This window comes from Scyliorhinus canicula, unplaced genomic scaffold (genome assembly GCF_902713615.1).
Source record: "Scyliorhinus canicula unplaced genomic scaffold, sScyCan1.1, whole genome shotgun sequence".
Lineage (NCBI taxonomy): Eukaryota > Metazoa > Chordata > Chondrichthyes > Carcharhiniformes > Scyliorhinidae > Scyliorhinus > Scyliorhinus canicula.
The window spans coordinates 3,158,446-3,176,389 of record NW_024055500.1 but is presented as its reverse complement, the minus strand read 5'-3'; positions in this window follow the sequence as shown (position 1 = coordinate 3,176,389).

Sequence of the window (17,944 nt, the reverse complement as noted above, 5' to 3'; positions counted from 1 at the left end):
CTGTCTCTGTAACTGTGACCATTCAGTGATTCAGTTCCAATTGTCAGTGTGTTTCTCTGGGTGGGTCCACTGCACTCTGGGATGTAGCTGTCTCTGTAACTGTGACCATTCAGTGATTCAGTTCCAATTGTCAGTGTGTTTCTCTGGGTGGGTCCACTGCACTCTGGGGTGTAGCTGTCCTCTGTAACTGTGACCATTCAGTGATTCAGTTCCAATTGTCAGTGTGTTTCTCTGGGTGGTCCACTGCACTCTGGGTGTAGCTGTCTCTGTAACTGTGACCATTCAGTGATTCAGTTCCAATTGTCAGTGTGTTTCTCTGGGTGGTTCCACTGCACTCTGGGGTGTAGCTGTCTCTGTAACTGTGACCATTCAGTGATTCAGTTCCAATTGTCAGTGTGTTTCTCTGGGTGGGTCCACTGCACTCTGGGTGTAGCTGCCTCTGTAACTGTGACCATTCAGTGATTCAGTTCCAATTGTCAGTGTGTTTCTCTGGGTGGGTCCACTGCACTCTGGGTGTAGCTGTCTCTGTAACTGTGACCATTCAGTGATTCAGTTCCAATTGTCAGTGTGTTCTCTGGGTGGTCCACTGCCCTCTGGGGTGTAGCTGCCTCTGTAAACTGTGACCATTCAGTGATTCAGTTCCAATTGTCAGTGTGTTTCTCTGGGTGGGTCCACTGCACTCTGGGGTGTAGCTGTCTCTGTAACTGTGACCATTCAGTGATTCAGTTCAATTGTCAGTGTGTTTCTCTGGTGGGTCCACTGCACTCTGGGGTGTAGCTGCCTCTGTAACTGTGACCATTCAGTGATTCAGTTCCAATTGTCAGTGTGTTTCTCTGGGTGGGTCCACTGCACCTCTGGGTGTAGCTGCCTCTGTAACTGTGACCATTCAGTGATTCAGTTCAATTGTCAGTGTGTTTCTATGGGTGGGTCCACTGCACTCTGGGGTGTAGCTGTCTCTGTAACTGTGACCATTCAGTGATTCAGTTCCAATCGTCAGTGTGTTTCTCTGGGTTGTTCCACTGCACTCTGGGGGTGTAGCTGACTCTGTAACTGTGACCATTCAGTGATTCAGTTCCAATTGTCAGTTTTTTTCTCTGGGTCCACTGCACTCTGTGGTGTATCTGCCCTGTAAATGTGACCATTCAGAGATTCCGTTCCAATTGTCGGTATGTCTCTCTGTGTGGGTCCACTGGTCTCTGGGATATAGCTGCCTCTCTAGCTGTGAACATTCAGTGATTCAGTTCCAATTGTCAATGTGTTTCTCTTGTTGGGTCCCCTGCATTCTGGAGTGTAGATACCTCTGTAACTTTGTCCATTCAGTGACTCCGTTTCAATTGTCAGTGTGTTTCTTTCTTTGGGACCACTGGTCTCTGGGGTGTAGCTGCCTCTGTAACTGTGACCATTCAGTCATTAATTTCCAATTGTCAGTATGTTTCACTGGGTGGGTCCACAGGACTCTGGAGTGTGTCTTTCTCTGTAACTGTGACGATTCAGTGATTCAGTTGCAATTGTCAGTGTGTTTCTTTCTGTGGGTCGACTGCACTCTGGGGAGTAGCTGTCTCTGTAACTGTGAACATTCTGTGATTCAGTTGCAATTGTCAGTGTGTTTCTCTGGGTGGGTCCATTGCTCTCTGGGGTGTAGCTGCCTCTGTAACTGTGACCATTCAGTGATTCAGTTCCAATTGTCTGTGTGTTTCTCTGGGTGTGTCCACTGCACTCTTGTTTGTAGCTGACTCTGTAACTGTGACCATTCAGTGATTCAGTTCCAATTGTCATTGTGTTTCTCTAGTTCGTTTTACTGCACACTTGGGTGTAGCTGTCTCGTTAACTGTGAACATTCAGTGATTCAGTTCCAATTGTCAATGTGTTTCTCTGTGTGGTTCCACTGCACTCTGGAGTTTGTCTTTCTATGCAACTGTGACCATTCAGTGATTCAGTTCCAATTGTCAGAGTGATCCTCTGTGTGGGTCCACTGCAATCTGGGATGTAGCTGTCTCTGTAACTGTGACCATTCCGTGATTCAGTTGCAATAATCAGTGTGTTTCGCAGGGTTGTTCCACTGCACTCTGGGGTGCAGCTGTCTCTGTAACTGTGACCATTCCGTGATTCATTTGCAATTGTCGGTTTGTTTCTAAGGGTGGGCCTACTGCAATCTGGGATGGAGCTGCCTCTTTAACTGTGACCATCAGTGACTTCAGTTCCAATGCTCAGTGTGTTTCTCTGGGTTGTTCCACTGCACTCTGGGTGTAGCTGCCTCTGTAACTGTGACCATTCAGTGATTCAGTTCCAATTGTCAGTTTTTTTTCTCTGGGTTCCACTGCACTCTGTGGTGTATCGTGCCCTGTAACTGTGACCATTCAGAGATTCAGTTCCAATTGTCGTTATGTCTCTCTGTGTGGGTCCACTGGTCTCTGGGATATAGCTGCCTCTCTAGCTGTGAACATTCAGTGATTCAGTTCCAATTGTCAATGTGTTTCTCTTGTTGGGTCCCCTGCACTCTGGGTGTAGCTGCTCTGTAAATGTGACCTTCAGTGATTCGTTCCAATTGTCAGTGTGTTTCTCTGGTGGGTCCCACTGCACTCTGGGATGTAGCTGTCTACTGTACCTGTGACCATTCAGTGATTCAGTTCCAATTGTCAGTGATGTTTCTCTGGGTGGGTCCACTGCACTCTGGTGGTGTAGCTGTCTCTGTAACTGTGACCATTCAGTGATTCATGTATCAATTGTCAGTGTGTTTCTCTGGGTGGGTCCACTGCACTCTGGGGTGTATCTGTCTCTGTAACTGTGACATTCAGTTGATTCAGTTCCAATTGTCAGTGTGTTTCTCTGGGTGGGTCCACTGCTCTCTGGGGTGTAGCTGCCTCTGTAACTGTGACCATTCAGTGATTCAGTTCCAATTGTCAGTGTGTTTCTCTGGGTGGGTCCACTGCACTCTGGGTGTAGCTGCCTCTGTAACTGACCATTCAGTGATTCAGTTCCAATTGTCAGTGTGTTTCTCTGGGTGGTTCCACTGCACTCTGGGTGTAGCTGTCTCTGTAACTGTGACCATTCAGTGATTCAGTTCCAATTGTCAGTGTGTTTCTCTGGGTGGTTCCACTGCACTCTGGGATGTAGCTGTCTCTGTAACTGTGACCATTCAGTGATTCAGTTCCAATTGTCAGTGTGTTTCTCTGGGTGGGTCCACTGCACTCTGGGGTGTAGCTGTCTCTGTAACTGTGACCATTCAGTGATTCAGTTCCAATTGTCAGTGTGTTTCTCTGGGTGGGTCCACTGCACTCTGGGGTGTAGCTGTCTCTGTAACTGTGACCATTCAGTGATTCAGTTCCAATTGTCAGTGTGTTTCTCTGGGTGGTTCCACTGCACTCTGGGTGTAGCTGCCTCTGTAACTGTGACCATTCACTTATTCAGTTCCAATTGTCAGTGTGTTTCTCAGGATGGTTCCACTGCACTCTGGGTGTAGCTGTCTCTGTAACTGTGACCATTCAGTGATTCAGTTCCAATTGTCAGTGTGCTTCTCTGGGTTGTTCCACTGCATTCTGGAGTGTGTCTTTCTCTGTAACTGTGACTATTCTGTGATTCAGTTCCAATTACAGTGTGTTTCTATGCATGTTTCCACTGCACTCTGGGATGTAGCTGTCTCTGTAACTGTGACCATTCAGTGATTCAGTTACAATTGTCAGTGTGTTTCTCTGGTTTGTTCCACTGCACTCTGTAATGTAGCTGTATCTGTAACTGTGACCATTCAGAGATTAAGTTCCAATTGTCAGTGTGTTTCTCTGCGTATTTCCACTGCACTGGGATATAGCTGTCTCTGTAACTGTGACCATTCTGTGATTCAGTTACAATTGTCAGTGTGTTTCTCTGGGTGGGTCCATTGCTCTCTGGGGTGTAGCTGCCTCTGTAACTGTGACCATTCAGTGATTCAGTTCCAATTGTCTGTGTGTTTCTCTGGGTGTGTCCACTGCACTCTTGTTTGTAGCTGTCTCTGTAACTGTGACCATTCAGTGATTCAGTTCCAATTGTCAGTGTGTTTCTCTGGGTGGGTCCACTGCACTCTGGGGTGTAGCTGTCTCTGTAACTGTGACCATTCAGTGATTCAGTTCCAATTGTCAGTGTGTTTCTCTGGGTGGGTACCACTGCACTCTGGGGTGTAGCTGCCTCTGTAACTGTGACCATTCAGTGATTCAGTTCCAATTGTCAGTGTGTTTCTCTGGGTGGTTCCACTGCACTCTGGGATGTAGCTGTCTCTGTAACTGTGACCATTCAGTGATTCAGTTCCAATTGTCAGTGTGTTTCTCTGGGTGGGTCCACTGCACTCTGGGATGTAGCTGTCTCTGTAACTGTGACCATTCAGTGATTCAGTTCCAATTGTCAGTGTGTTTCTCTGGGTGGGTCCACTGCACTCTGTGGTGTAGCTGCCTCTGTAACTGTGACCATTCAGTGATTCATTTCCAATTGTCAGTGTGTTTCTCTGGGTGGTTCCACTGCACTTTGGGGTGCGGCTCTCTCTGTAAATGTGACCATTCAGTGATTTTGTTCCAATCGTCAGTGTGTTTCTCTGGGTTGGTTCCACTGCACTCTGGAGTGTAGCTGTCTCTGTAACTGTGACCATTCCGTGATTCAGTTGCATTTGCCGGTTTGTTTCTAAGGGAGTGTCCACTGCAAACTGGGATGAAGATGTCTCTGTAACTGTGACCATTCAGTGATTCAGTTCCAATTGTCAGTGTGTTTCTCATGGTGGTTCCACTGAACTCTGGGGTGTCGCTGTCTCTGTAACTGTGACCATTCAGTGATCAGTTCCAATTGTCAGTTTGTACCTCTGGGTGTGTCCACTGCAATCTGGGATGTAGCTGTATCTGTAATTGTGACCATTCAGTGATTCAGTTCCAATTGACAGTTTGCTTCTCTGGGTCCACTGCACTCTGTACACTAAACTCTGTAGTGCAGCTGCCTCTGTAACTATAACCATTGTGTGATTCAGTTCCTATTGTCAGTGGGTTTCCCTGGGTGGTTCCACTGCACTCTGGGGTGTGGCTGCCTCTGTAACTGTGACCATACAGTGATTCAGTTCCAATTGTCAGTGTGTTTCTCTGGGTGGTTCCACTGCAGTCTGGGGTGTCTCTGTAACTGTGACCATTCAGTGATTCAGTTCCAATTGTCAGTGTGTTTCTCTGTGTTGTTCCACTGCACTCTGTAATGGAGCTGTATCTGTAACTGTGACCATTCAGAGATTCAGTTCCAATTGAAAGTGTGTTTCTCTGCGTGTTTCCACTGCACTCTGGGATATAGCTGTCTCTGTAACTGTAACCATTCAGTGTTTCAGTTCCAATTGTCAGTGTGTTTCTCTGGGTGGGTCCACTGCTCTCTAGGGTGTAGCTTCCTCTGCAACTGTGACCATTCAGAGATTCAGTTACAATTGTCAGTGTTTCTCTGGGTAGGTCCACTGCACTCTGGTGTGCTGCTGCCTCTGTAACTGTGACCATTCAATGATTCAGATCCATTTGTCAGTGTGTTTCTCTGGGTGGTTCCACTGCAATCTGGGATGTAGCTGTCTCTGTAACTGTGACCATTCAGTGATTCAGTTGCAATTGTCAGTGTGTTTCTCTGGGTTGGTTCCACTGCACTCTGGAGTGCAGCTGTCTCTGTAACTGTGACCAATCAGTGATTCAGTTCCAATTGTCAGTGTGTTTCGTTCTGTGGGTCCAGTGCACTCTGGGGTGTAGCTGTCTCTGTAACTGTGACCATTCAGTGATTCAGTTCCAATTGTCCGTGTGTTTCTTTGGGTGGTTCCACTGCCCTCTGGGATGTTGCTGTCTCTGTAACTGTGACCATTCCGTGATTCAGTTGCATTTGCCGGTTTGTTTCTAAGGGTGTGTCCACTGCAATCTGGGATGAAGATGTCTCTGTAACTGTGACCATTCAGTGATTCAGTTCCTATTGTCAGTGTGTTTCTCAGGGTGGTTCCAGTGAACTCTGGGGTGTCGCTGTCTCTGTAACTGTGACCATTCAGTGATCAGTTCCAATTGTCAGTTTGTATATCTGGGTGTGTCCACTGCAATCTGGGATGTAGCTGTATCTGTAATTGTGACCATTCAGTGATTCAGTTCCAATTGACAGTTTGCTTCTCTGGGTCCACTGCACTCTGTAGTGTAGCTGCCTCTGTAACTATAACCATTGTGTGATTCAGTTCCTATTATCAGTGGGTTTCCCTGGGTGGTTCCACTGCACTCTGGGGTGTGGCTGCCTCTGTAACTGTGACCATTCAGTGATTCAGTTCCAATTGTCTGTGTGTACCTCTGGGTGGTTCCACGGCACTCTGGGGTGTAGCTGTCTCTGTAACTGTGACCATTCAGTGATTCAGTTCCAATTGTCTGTGTGTTTCACTGGGTGGTCCCACTGCACTCTGGGGTGTTGCTGTCTCTGTAACTGTAACCATTCCGTGATTCAGTTGCAACTGTCTGTATGTTTCTAAGGCTGGGTCCACTGCAATCTGGGATGTAGATGTCTCAGTAACTGTGACCATTCAGTGATTCAGTTGCTATTGTCAGTGTGTTTCTCTGGGTGGTTCCACTGAACTCTGGGGTGTAGCTCTCTCAGTAACTGTGACCTTTCAGTGATTTTGTTCCATTCGTCAGTGTGTTTCTCTGGTTTGTTCCAGTGCACTCTGGGGTGTAGCTGTCTCTGTAACTGTGACCATTCTGTGATTCAGTTGCATTTGCCTGTTTGTTTCTAAGGGTGTGTCCACTGTAATCTGGGATGAAGATGTCTCTGTAACTGTGTCCATTCAGTGATTCAGTTCCAATTGTCAGTGTGTTTCTCAGGGTGGTTCCACTGAACTCTGGGGTGTCGCTGTCTCTGTAACTGTGACCATTCAGTGATCAGTTCCAATTGTCAGTTTGTTTCTCAGGAACCACTGCACTCTGTGGTGTAGCTGCCTCTGTAACTGTGTCCATTCAGTGATTCAGTTGCTATTGTCAGTTTGTTTTTCTGGTTGGTTGCACTGAACGCTGGGGTGTAGCTCTCTCTGTAACTGTGACCATTCAGTGATTTTGTTCCATTCGTCAGTGTGTTTCCCTGGTTTGTTCCACTGCACTCTTGGGTGTAGCAGTCTTTGTAACTGTGACCATTCCGTGATTCAGTTCCAATTGTCAGTTTGCTTCTCAGGAACCACTGCACTCTGTGGTGTAGCTGCCTCTGTAACTGTGACCATTCAGTTATTCAGTTCCAATTGTCAGTGTGTCTCTCTGTGTGGGTCCACTGGACTCTGGGATGGAGCTCCCTCTGTACCTGTGACCATTCAGTGATTCAGTTCCAATTGTCAGTGTGTTTCTCAGGCTGGGTCCCCTGCATTCAGGAGTGCAGCTGCCTCTCTAACTGTGTCCATTCAGTGATTCAGTTCCAATTGTCAGTGTGTTACTCTGGGTGGGTCCACTGCAATTTGGGATGTAGCTGTCTCTGTAATTGTGACCATTCAGTGATTCAGTTCCAATTGACAGTTTGCTTCTCTGGGTCCACTGCACTCTGTAGTGTAGCTGCCTCTGTAACTATAACCATTGAGTGATTCAGTTGCTATTGTCAGTGTTTTTCCCTGGGTGGTTCCACTGCACTCTGTGGTGTGGCTGCCTCTGTAACTGTGGCCATTCAGTGATTCAGTTCCAATTGTCTGTGTGTACCTCTGGGTGGGTCCAAGGGTCTCTGGGATGTAGCTGTCTCTGTAACTGTGATCTTTCAGAGACACAGTTGCAAATGTCTGTGTGTTTCTCTGGGTGGGTTCACTGCATTCAGGGATGTAGCTGCCTCTGCAACTGTGACCATTCAGTGATTCAGTTCCCATTGTCTGTCTGTTTCTCTGGGTGTGTCCACTGCACTCTGTATTGTAGCTGTCTCTGTAACTGATCATTCAGTGATGCAGTTACAATTGCCAGTGTGTTTATCTGTGTAAGCCCACTGCACTGTTGATTGTAGCTGTCTCTGTAACAGTGACCATTCAGTGATTCAGTTCCAATTGTCACTGTGTTTCTCTGGGTGTTTCCACTGCCCTCTGGGATATAGCTGTCTCTGTAACTGTGTCATTCAGTGAATCAGTTCCAATAGTCAGAGTGTTTCACTGGGTGGGTCTACTGCACTCTGGAGTGTAGCTGTCTCTGTAACTGTGACCATTCAGTGATTCGGTTCCAATTGTCGTTGTTTTTGTCTGGGTGATCCCACAGCACTTTGGGTTGTAGCTGTCTCTGTAACTGTGACCATTCAGTGATTCTGTTCCAATTATAAGTGTGTTTCTCTGTGTGGGACCACTGCACTCTGGGATGTAGCAATCTTTGTAACTGTGACCATTCAGTGATTCAGTTCCAATTGTCTGTTTGTTTCTCAGGAACCACTGCACTCTGTGGTGTAGCTGCCTATGGATCTGTGACAATTCAGTTATTCAGTTCCAATTGTCAGTGTGTTTCTCTGGGTGGGTCCACTGGACTCTGGGATGTAGCTGTCCCTGTAACTGTGACCATTCAGTGACTCAGTTCCAATTGTCTGTGTGTTTCTCTGGTTGGTTCCACTGCACTCTGGGATGTAGCTGCCTCTGTAACTGTGTCCATTCAGTGACTCAGTTCCAATTATCAGAGTGTTTTTTCTGGGTTGGTCCACTGCAATCTGGAGTGTATCTTTCTCTGTAACTGTGACCATTCAGTGATGCAGTTCCAATTGTTAGTGTGTTTCTTTCTGTGGGTCCAGTGCACTCTGGGGTGTAGCTATCTCTGTAACTGTGACCATTCAGTGATTCAGTTCCAATTGTTCGTATGTTGCTTTGGGTGGTTCCACTGCCCTCTGGGATGTTGCTGCCTCTGTTACTGTAACCATTTCGTGATTCAGTTGCTATTGTCAGTGTGTTTCTCTGGGTGGTTCCACTGAACTCTGGGGTGCAGCTCTCTCTGTAAATGTGACCATTCAGTGATTTTGTTCCAATCGTCAGTGTGTTTATCTGGGTTGTTCCACTGCACTCTGGGGTGTAGCTGTCTCTGTAACTGTGACCATTCAGTGATTCAGTTCCAATTGTTTGTGTTCTTCTCGACTCTATACGGTCAATGGAATAGTCCTGGGGAAAATTGATGTCCAGAGAGATCTGGGAGTTCAAGTCCATTGTACCCTGAAGTTGGCAACGCAGGTCTATAGAGTGGTCAAGAATGCATACAGCATGCTTCCCTTCATCGGACGAGGCATTAAGTACAGGTCATGTTACAGTTGTATTGGACTTTGGTTAGGCCACATTTAGAATACAGTGTCCAGTTCCTGTCGCCACGTTACCAGAAGAATGTGGAAGCTTTAGAGAGGTTGCAGAGGAGGTTCACCAGGATGTTGCCTGGTATGGAAGGTGCTCGCTATGAAGAAAGGTTGAATAGATTAGGATTGTTTTCGTTGGAAAGACGGAGTTTGAGGGGGCAACAGATTGAGGTCCACAAAATTATGAGAGGTATGGACAGGGTGGATAGCAACAATCTTTTTCCTAGAGTGGGGTTGTCAGTTACAAGGGGTCACGATTTCAAGGTGAGAGCGGGAAAGTTAAAGGGAGATGTGCGTGGGAAGTTTTTTTATGCAGAGGGTGGTGGGTGCCTGGAACACTTTGCCAGTGGAGGTGGTAGAGGCGGGCACTGTAGCATTATTTAAGTTGCATATGGACAGATATATGAGCGGGCGGGGAACAGAGGGAAGTAGATCCTTGGAAAATAGGCAACAGGTTAAGATAAAGGATCGAAATCGGCGCAGGCTGGGAGGGCCGAAGTTCCTGTTCCTGTGCTGTAATATTCTTTGTTCTTTGCTCATAGCTAACTTTATTAATGACATCCATGAAACAAACAATGAAGCAATTTAATGTTTTTAAGACATTCATTATATAACATGGGAGATAATTGTTAAAGCATAATCGTTAGAGTTATTAATTCCATATGTACTAGTGACCCAGCCAGTTCCACTCCTGACCAGATTTGACAGGCCTTCACAATACGCAGTCATGGATTCATGGAATGTTACAGGGCAGAAGGAGCCATCATCCCGTAGAATCGGCACGGATCCTTTGACAGTGCATCCCATCCAAAGCCACTCCATCACCCCATCCCTGAAACCCCCCTAATCTAACCATGCACACACCTTTGTCCACCTACCCCGTAGTGGAGACTGTCAGATTCACACACACACACACACACACATCTGTACCAATCTGCTGCCTCGCGGAAAATGTCAGAATCACACACACACACACACACACACACACCTTTACCAATCGACCCTCCGATGGAGATTGTCTGAATCACATACACACCTTCACCAATCTCCCCCCTGTTGGAGATCGTCACAATCACACACACACACCTTTACCAATCTGCACCGTCGTGGGCAATGTCAGTGTCTCAGCCACTCTCACATTCTCCACGATATTGTAGATTGGTAAACACACCTTTACCACGTTACTGCCCAGTGGAGAACGTCAGGTATATTTAGTTCCCTTTTCACTCAGATTATTCCTGTCAATGTGACAATGCCGGTGCGGTGATCGCCCAGGAATTAGTAACGTTGGCAATCTGCACAGTGAAGGCCGACAAAAAATGTCGATATTAGTGACACGGTAACGGATTTCTTGGCGGAATTCAGCAATTCATTATCATAGAATTTACAGTGCAGAAGGAGGCCATTCGGCCCACTGAGTCTGCACTGGCCCTTGGAAAGAGCACCCTACCCAAGGACAACACCTCCACCCACAACCCAGTAACCCCACCCAACACTAAGGGCAATTTTGGACACTGAGGGCAATTTATCATTGCCAAACCACCTAACCTGCACATCTTTGGACTGTGGGAGGAAACCGGAGCACCCAGAGGAAACCCACGCACAGTCGGGGAGAACGTGCAGACTCCGCACAGACAGTGACCCAAGCCAGCATCGAACCTGGGACCCTGGAGCTGTGAAGCAATTATGCTAACTACAATGCTACCATGCTGCTATTATTCACTGACATGCGCGTGGATTACTAAGTATTCACGGCAGCGATACGGCAGCGATAAAATAAAACAAAAAAGCTGAAATCATTCCTTGAACAAGTCAATAAGAAGGGAGTGGAGAGGGTGTCAATGCACTCAATCTAAGCCATGTCGGTCATAACGTCCTCCTCCAACAGGTACCATGTGCGATGCGAGGAGTGGAACTCATACGTTGACATCGGGGACAGTGGGCGTTGAAGCAGGAGTTTGTGTGTGTGTGTGTGCATGTGTGTGTGTGTGTGACTGTAAATACAGGACAACAAAAACAGACAGCACAGGAACAGGACCTCCTGCCCTCCAAGCCTTTCCATCTAACCTAAAACCTCCTGCATTCTTGCGGTCCATATCCCTCTATCCCCATCTTATTCCTGTTTTCTGAAACGAAAGGAAAATCTCAGCTGGGAGTGACTTTAACGTTCCCTAATGAGCCTCAACCAGTGCGACGATGTCCAACATTTTTCAGACTCACAAATTAAAATCACATCGGTTTAGCTCACTGGGCTAAATGGCTGGCTTTGAAAGCAGACCAAGTCACGCCAGTAGCACGGTTCAATTCCCGGACCAGCGTCCCCGAACAGGCGCCGAAATGTGGCGACTAGGGACTTTTCACAGTAACTTCATTGAAGTGTACTCCTACTCCACTCATGTTCTTACGCTTTCTCTCTGTCCTATGTTGCCCGCCCTCTCTCATCGAGAGACATAATTATCTTCTCTGACACCGAAAGTTAGTTTCACAGGAGTGGACTGTGGATATGGTAATTTGTGCATTGAAGTTTAAAGTCCTCGTAATCTTTTCCTTGTGAATCAGGATCAATAAGGTGTCCGTCGTATCGCTGGCGACCTTATACGCACCGAGGTAGAGGTCCGAACCTTAAACAAACAATTGGCAATTATGCCACCGCCTTTTCATCAATGTTATGCATTAATAGTAGTAATTGACAAAGGAGCCAGATTGATAGAGGTAGCTGCAGCCAGGGATTACAATGCCAGATAATAAAATAATAGTTGCAAATGAATTGAAATGAAAAAATGAAAATGGCTTATAGTCACGAGTAGGCTTCAATGAAGTTACTGTGAAAAGCCCCTAGTCGCCACATTCCGGCGCCTGTTCGGGGAGGCTGGTACGGGAATCGAACTGTGCTGCTCGCCTGCCTTGGTCTGCTTTCAAAGACAGCGATTTAGCCCAGTGTGCTAAACCAGCCCCATTAATTACAAACCACGGGGGGTCCACAGGTTGAAATAGTTTGGATTGTCTAATCCATTCGCCGTGCTGGAGGTTATAAAGCAAATGGCAGCCAGAGGGCACGGTGGCGAGCACTGCTACCTCACAGCGCCAGGGTCCCGGATTGAATTCCAGCCTTGGGTACAAGAGTCGGCAGGTCATTTTTCAGTAGTATCGGACTTTGATTCGGCCACATTTGGAATACTGCGTGCAGTTCTGGTCGCCACATTACCAGAAGGATGTGGATGCATTGGAGAGGGTGCAGAGGAGGTTCACCAGGATGCTGCAAGGTATGGAAGGTGCTAGCTTTGAAGAAAGGTTGAGTAGATTAGGATTGTTTTCGTTAGAAAGACGGAGGTTGAGGGGAGACCTGATTGAGGTCTACAACATTATGAGAGGTATGGACAGGGTGGATAGCAACAAGCTTTTCCCAAGAGTGGCGGTGTCAGTTACAAGGGGTCACTGTTTCAAGGTGAGAGGGGTAAGTTTAAGGGAGATGTGCGTGGAAAGTTTTTTATGCTGAGGGTGGTGGGTGCCTGGAACGCTTTACCAGCGGAGATGGTAGAGGCGGGCACGACAGCTTCATTTAAGATGCATCTGGACAGATATATTAACGGGTGGGGAACAGAGGGTAGTAGATCCTTGGAAAATTGGCAACAGGTTTAGATAAAGGATCTGGATCGGCGCAGGCTGGGAGAGCCGAAGGACCTGTTCCTGTGCTGTAATTTGCTTTGTTCTTTGTTCTTTGTCACTGTCTGTGTGGAGTCTGCACGATCTCCCCGTGTGTGCGTAGTTTTCCTCCGGGTGCTCCGCTTTCCTCCCACAGTCCAAAGATGTGCAGGTTAGGCGGATTGGCCATGCATGTTAGATGGGGTTTCGTGGATAAGGTAGGGGAGATAGCCAAGGCTCGGGGCTCTTTCAAAGGCGCAGACTCGATGGGCGCAATGGCCTTTTTTTTGCCCGAAGGATTCTCAGGGATTCTATCATGAAGTCCTTTCGAATTGATGTCGGGAGTTGAGCAAATTGGAATTGCGTGCTCTGGATTTCGGAATAATTGGTGATGTTCTCTTTGGGGCCTGAAAGATTTTGAAATGGGTTGATAGGACAGGAACTAGGAGAATGTTCCCCTCATGGCCAGGGAATCTAAAACATGGGGAACGTTGCTCAGGATAATGGGGTTGGTCATTTTGGGCTGAGCTGAGCAGCAATCGCTCTGCTCAAAGGGTTGAGGATCATTGCAGATGTCCATCTCTACAGGGTTGTGAGAGTTCCATCGCTGGCTGTATCAGAGGCCGTGATAGAGAGATTGTTCATCTCGAGGGTTCTTAGTCAGGAATGAGGGCAGGGGGTGGGAGAAATGTAGCCGGGAGATGAGGATCAGCCGCGTATCCAATTGGGGGCCAAATCAGCCTCCATGGGTCACCTAGTCTAGATTATCGTAGAATTTACAGTGCAGAATGAGGCCATTCGTCCCATCGTGTCTGCACCGGCTCTTGGAAAGAACAGCCTACCCAAGGTCCACACCTCTACCCTATCCCATAATCCAGTAACCCCACCCAACACTATGGGCAATTTTGGACACTTAAAGGCAATTTATCATGGCTAATTCACCTAACCTGCACATCTTTGGACTGTGGGAGGAAACCGGAGCTCACGGAGGAAACCCACGCAGACACGGGGAGAATGTGCAGACTCCGCACAGACAGTGACCCAAGCCGAGAATCGAACCCGAAACGCTGGAGCTGTGAAGCAATTATGCTAACCACGATGCTACGTGGTTTTTTTCTAATTTTTTTCTAAAAAAAATAGTTTCTTTCTAATTTAGAGTACCCAATTATTTTTTCCAATTAAGGGGCAATTTAACGTGGCCAATCCACCTATCCAACACATCTTTGGGTTGTGCAGACTCCGCACGGACAGTGAACCAGAGCCAGGATTCGAACCCAGGTCCTCAGCGCCATAGGCAGCAATGCTAGCCACTGTGCCGGCTCAGTCTACACCGTCTACTCCTTCTCTCATTTCATGTCTTACATCACGGACGCTGACGATGAAAATGCAATTGTTGCCTTGTTCAGCGTAGAATTGCAGCAATTTCAGATGTATAAACTGATAGAAAGAGACAGTAGGCGCAGAATTGGTCATTCGGCCCTTCAAGCCTGGTGCAGCATTCCGTAGATTCCTTACAGTGCACACAATGAAGAAATAACAATATAGCAACAGGGTCTTTGGCCCTCCCAGCCTGCGCCGATCCAGATCCTTTATCTAAACCTGTCGCCTATTTTCCAAGGATCTACTTCCCTCTGTTCCCCGCCCGTTCATATATCTGTCCAGATGCATCTTAAATGATGCTATCGTGACCGCCTCTACCACCTCCGCTGGCAAAGCATTCCAGGCACCCACCACCCTCAGCGTAAAAAAACTTCCCACGCACATCTCCCTTAAACTTTCCCCCTCTCACCTTGAAATCGTGATCCCTTGTAATTGACTCTTGCAAAAAGCTTGTTGCTATCCCCCCTGTCCATACCTCTCATAATTTTGTAGACCTCAATCAGGTCCCCCCTCAATCTCCGTCTTTCCAAACGAAAACAACCCTAATCTACTCAACCTTTCTTCATTGCTTGTACTCTCCATACCAGGCAACATCCTGGTGAACCTCCTCTGCACCCTCTCTAAAGCATCCACATCCTTCGGGTAATGTGGCGACCAGAACTGCACGCAGTATTCCAAATGTGGCCTAACCAAAGTCCGAGACAACTGCAACATGACCTGCCGACTCTTGTACTCAATACCCCGTCCGATGAAGGCAAGCATGCTGTATGCCTTCTTGACCACTCTATCCACCTGCGTTGCCACCTTCAGGGTACAATGGACCTGAACTCCCAGATCTCTCTGTACATCAATTTTCCCCAGGACCCTTCCATTGACTATATAGTCCGCTCTTGAATTTGATCTTCCAAAATTCATCACCTCTTAATTGCCTGGATTGATCTCCATCTGCCATTTCTTTGCCCAACTCTCCAATCTATCTATATTTTGCTGTATTCTCTGACAGTCCTCCTCACTATCTGCAACTCCTCCAATCTTAGTATCATCTGCAGATTCCTTACAGTGCTTACAATGAACAAATAACAATATAGCGCAGGAACAGGCTCTTTCTCCATCCAGAACGCTATCGGTCGCGATACCTCACTCAGCCAAAATCCTCAGCACTTTCTATTGCAATATCCCTCAGTCGCTTAGGACTGCGTTTAGCAGGAACTTCTTCACCCAAAGGGTTGTGAATCTATGGAATTCCTTGCCCAGTGAAGCAGTTGAGGCTCCTTCATTAAATGTTTTTTAAACAAAGATAGAAAGTTATTTGAAGATTAAAGGGATTAAGGGTTATGGTGTTCGGGCCGGAAAGTGGAGCTGAGTCCACAAAAGATCAGCCATGATCTCATTGAATGGCGGGGGGCCAGATGGCCGAATCCTGCTCCTAGTTCTTATGTATACCCATCCTATCCATGTGTTTGTCGAGATGCCTTTTGAACGCCATTAATGTTTTTGCTTCCACAACCCCCCTGGTAACGCGTTCCAGACACTCACCACGCTCTGCGTAAAAACCCACCTGGCACATCTCTTTGAAACTTTGCCCCAAAAATCTTCACTTAAATTGCGGCTTATCATCCAACTCAACAGCCCGGTCCTATCATCCCCTCTTATCATCTGATCCCGTTTGGTCCAGGGGCTCCCTCCACGCTGACTTGAAAGAAGACTATATTTTGGCCAATATAAAAACCTACTTGTTAGCGGCATGGTCAGTTGTTCACAATGTAAATTCCCACAATTCCCAATGAAAGACTCTATTTCTTCCAGATGTACCTGCTACAGTCAGCTCCATTGTCTCGTTGCAGTTGGTAACAACAGCCACCGGATTGGCCGCTTCACAGGAATAAACGTCTCCATCCTGTAATGTGAAGTTGAAGATTCCAGGTCGAGAATCGAGGACTGTCACGTTGGCGAGGAGACGCTGGCCACGATAGAGTTGGTAGCGTACTGGGGGCGTGCCTCTGTGGGACTTACACATGAAGGTCACCTGGTGGCCAAGGGCAACGAGCGAGCTGTTCAGGTTTGAGGTGAGAGATTGGATTGGATTGGATTGGATTTGTTTATTGTCACGTGTACCAAGGTACAGTGAAAAGTATTTTTCTGCAAGCAGCTCAACAGATCATTCAGTACATGGGAAGACAAGGGAATTAAACAGAATTCAAGAAAATACATGAGAATACATAATAGGGCAACACAATATATACAATGTACTACATAAGCATTGGCATCGGATGAAGCAGACACGGTTGTAGTGTTAATGAGGTCAGTCCATAAGAGGGTCATTTAGGAGTCTAGTGACAGTGGGGAAGAAGCTGTTTTTGAGTCTGTTCGTCCGTGTTCTCAGACTTCTGAATCTCCTGCCCGATGGAAGAAGTTGGAAAAATGAGTAAGCCGGGTGGGAGGGATCCTTGATTATGCTGCCTGCTTTCCCCCGGCAACGGGAGGTGTAGATGGAATCAATGGATGGGATGCAGGTTCTTGTGATGGACTGGGCGGTATTCACGACTCTCTGAAGTTCCTTGCGGTCCTGGGCCGAGCAGTTGCCATACCAGGCTGTGATGCAGCCCGATAGGATGCTCTCTATAGTGCATCTGTAAAAGTTGGTAAGGGTTAATGTGGATATGCCGAATTTCCTTAGTTTCCTGAGGAAGTAAAGGCGCTGTTGTGCTTTCTTAGTGATAGCGTCGACATGAGTGGACCAGGATAGATTTTTGGTGATGTGCACCCCTAGGAATTTGAAACTGCTCACCATCTCTACCTCGGCTCCGTTGATGCTGACAGGGGTGTGCACAGTACTTTGCATCCTGAAGTCGATGACCAGCTCTTTAGTTTTGCTGGCATTAAGGGAGAGATTGTTGTCGCTGCACCACTCCACTAGGTTCTCTATCTCCCTCCTGTATTCGGACTCGTCGTTATTCGCGATCCGGCCCACTATGGTCGTATCGTCAGCAAACTTGTAGATGGAGTTGGAACCAAGTTTTGCCATGCAGTCGTGTGTGTACAGGAGTAGAGTAGGGGGCTAAGTACACAGCCTTGTGGGGCACCGGTATTGAGGACTATTGTGGAGGAGGTGTTGGTGTTCATTCTTACTGACTGTGGTCTGTTGGTCAGAAAGTCAAGGATCCAGTTGCAGAGTGGAGAGCCAAGTCCTAGGTTTTGGAGCTTTGATATGAGCTTGGCTGGGATTATGGTGTTGAAGGCGGAGCTGTAGTCAATAAATAGGAGTCTGATGTAGGAGTCCTTGTTTTCGAGATGCTCTAGGGATGAGTGTAGGGCCAGGGAAATGGCGTCTGATGTGGACCGGTCGCGACGGTATGCGAATTGAAGTGGGTCAAGGCGTTCCGGGAGTATGGAGGTGATGCGCTTCATGATCAGCCTCTCGAAGCACTTCATTACAACTGATGCCAGGGCCACCGGGCGGTAGTCATTGAGGCACGTTGCCTGGTTCTTCTTTGGTACCGGTATGATGGTGGTCTTCTTGAAGCAGGTGGGGACCTCGGAGTGGAGTAGGGATAGGTTAAAGATGTCTGTGAAAACCTCTGCCAGTTGGTCCGCGCAGGCTCTGAGTGCACGACCAGGGATCCCGTCCGGGCCCATCGCCTTCCGTGGG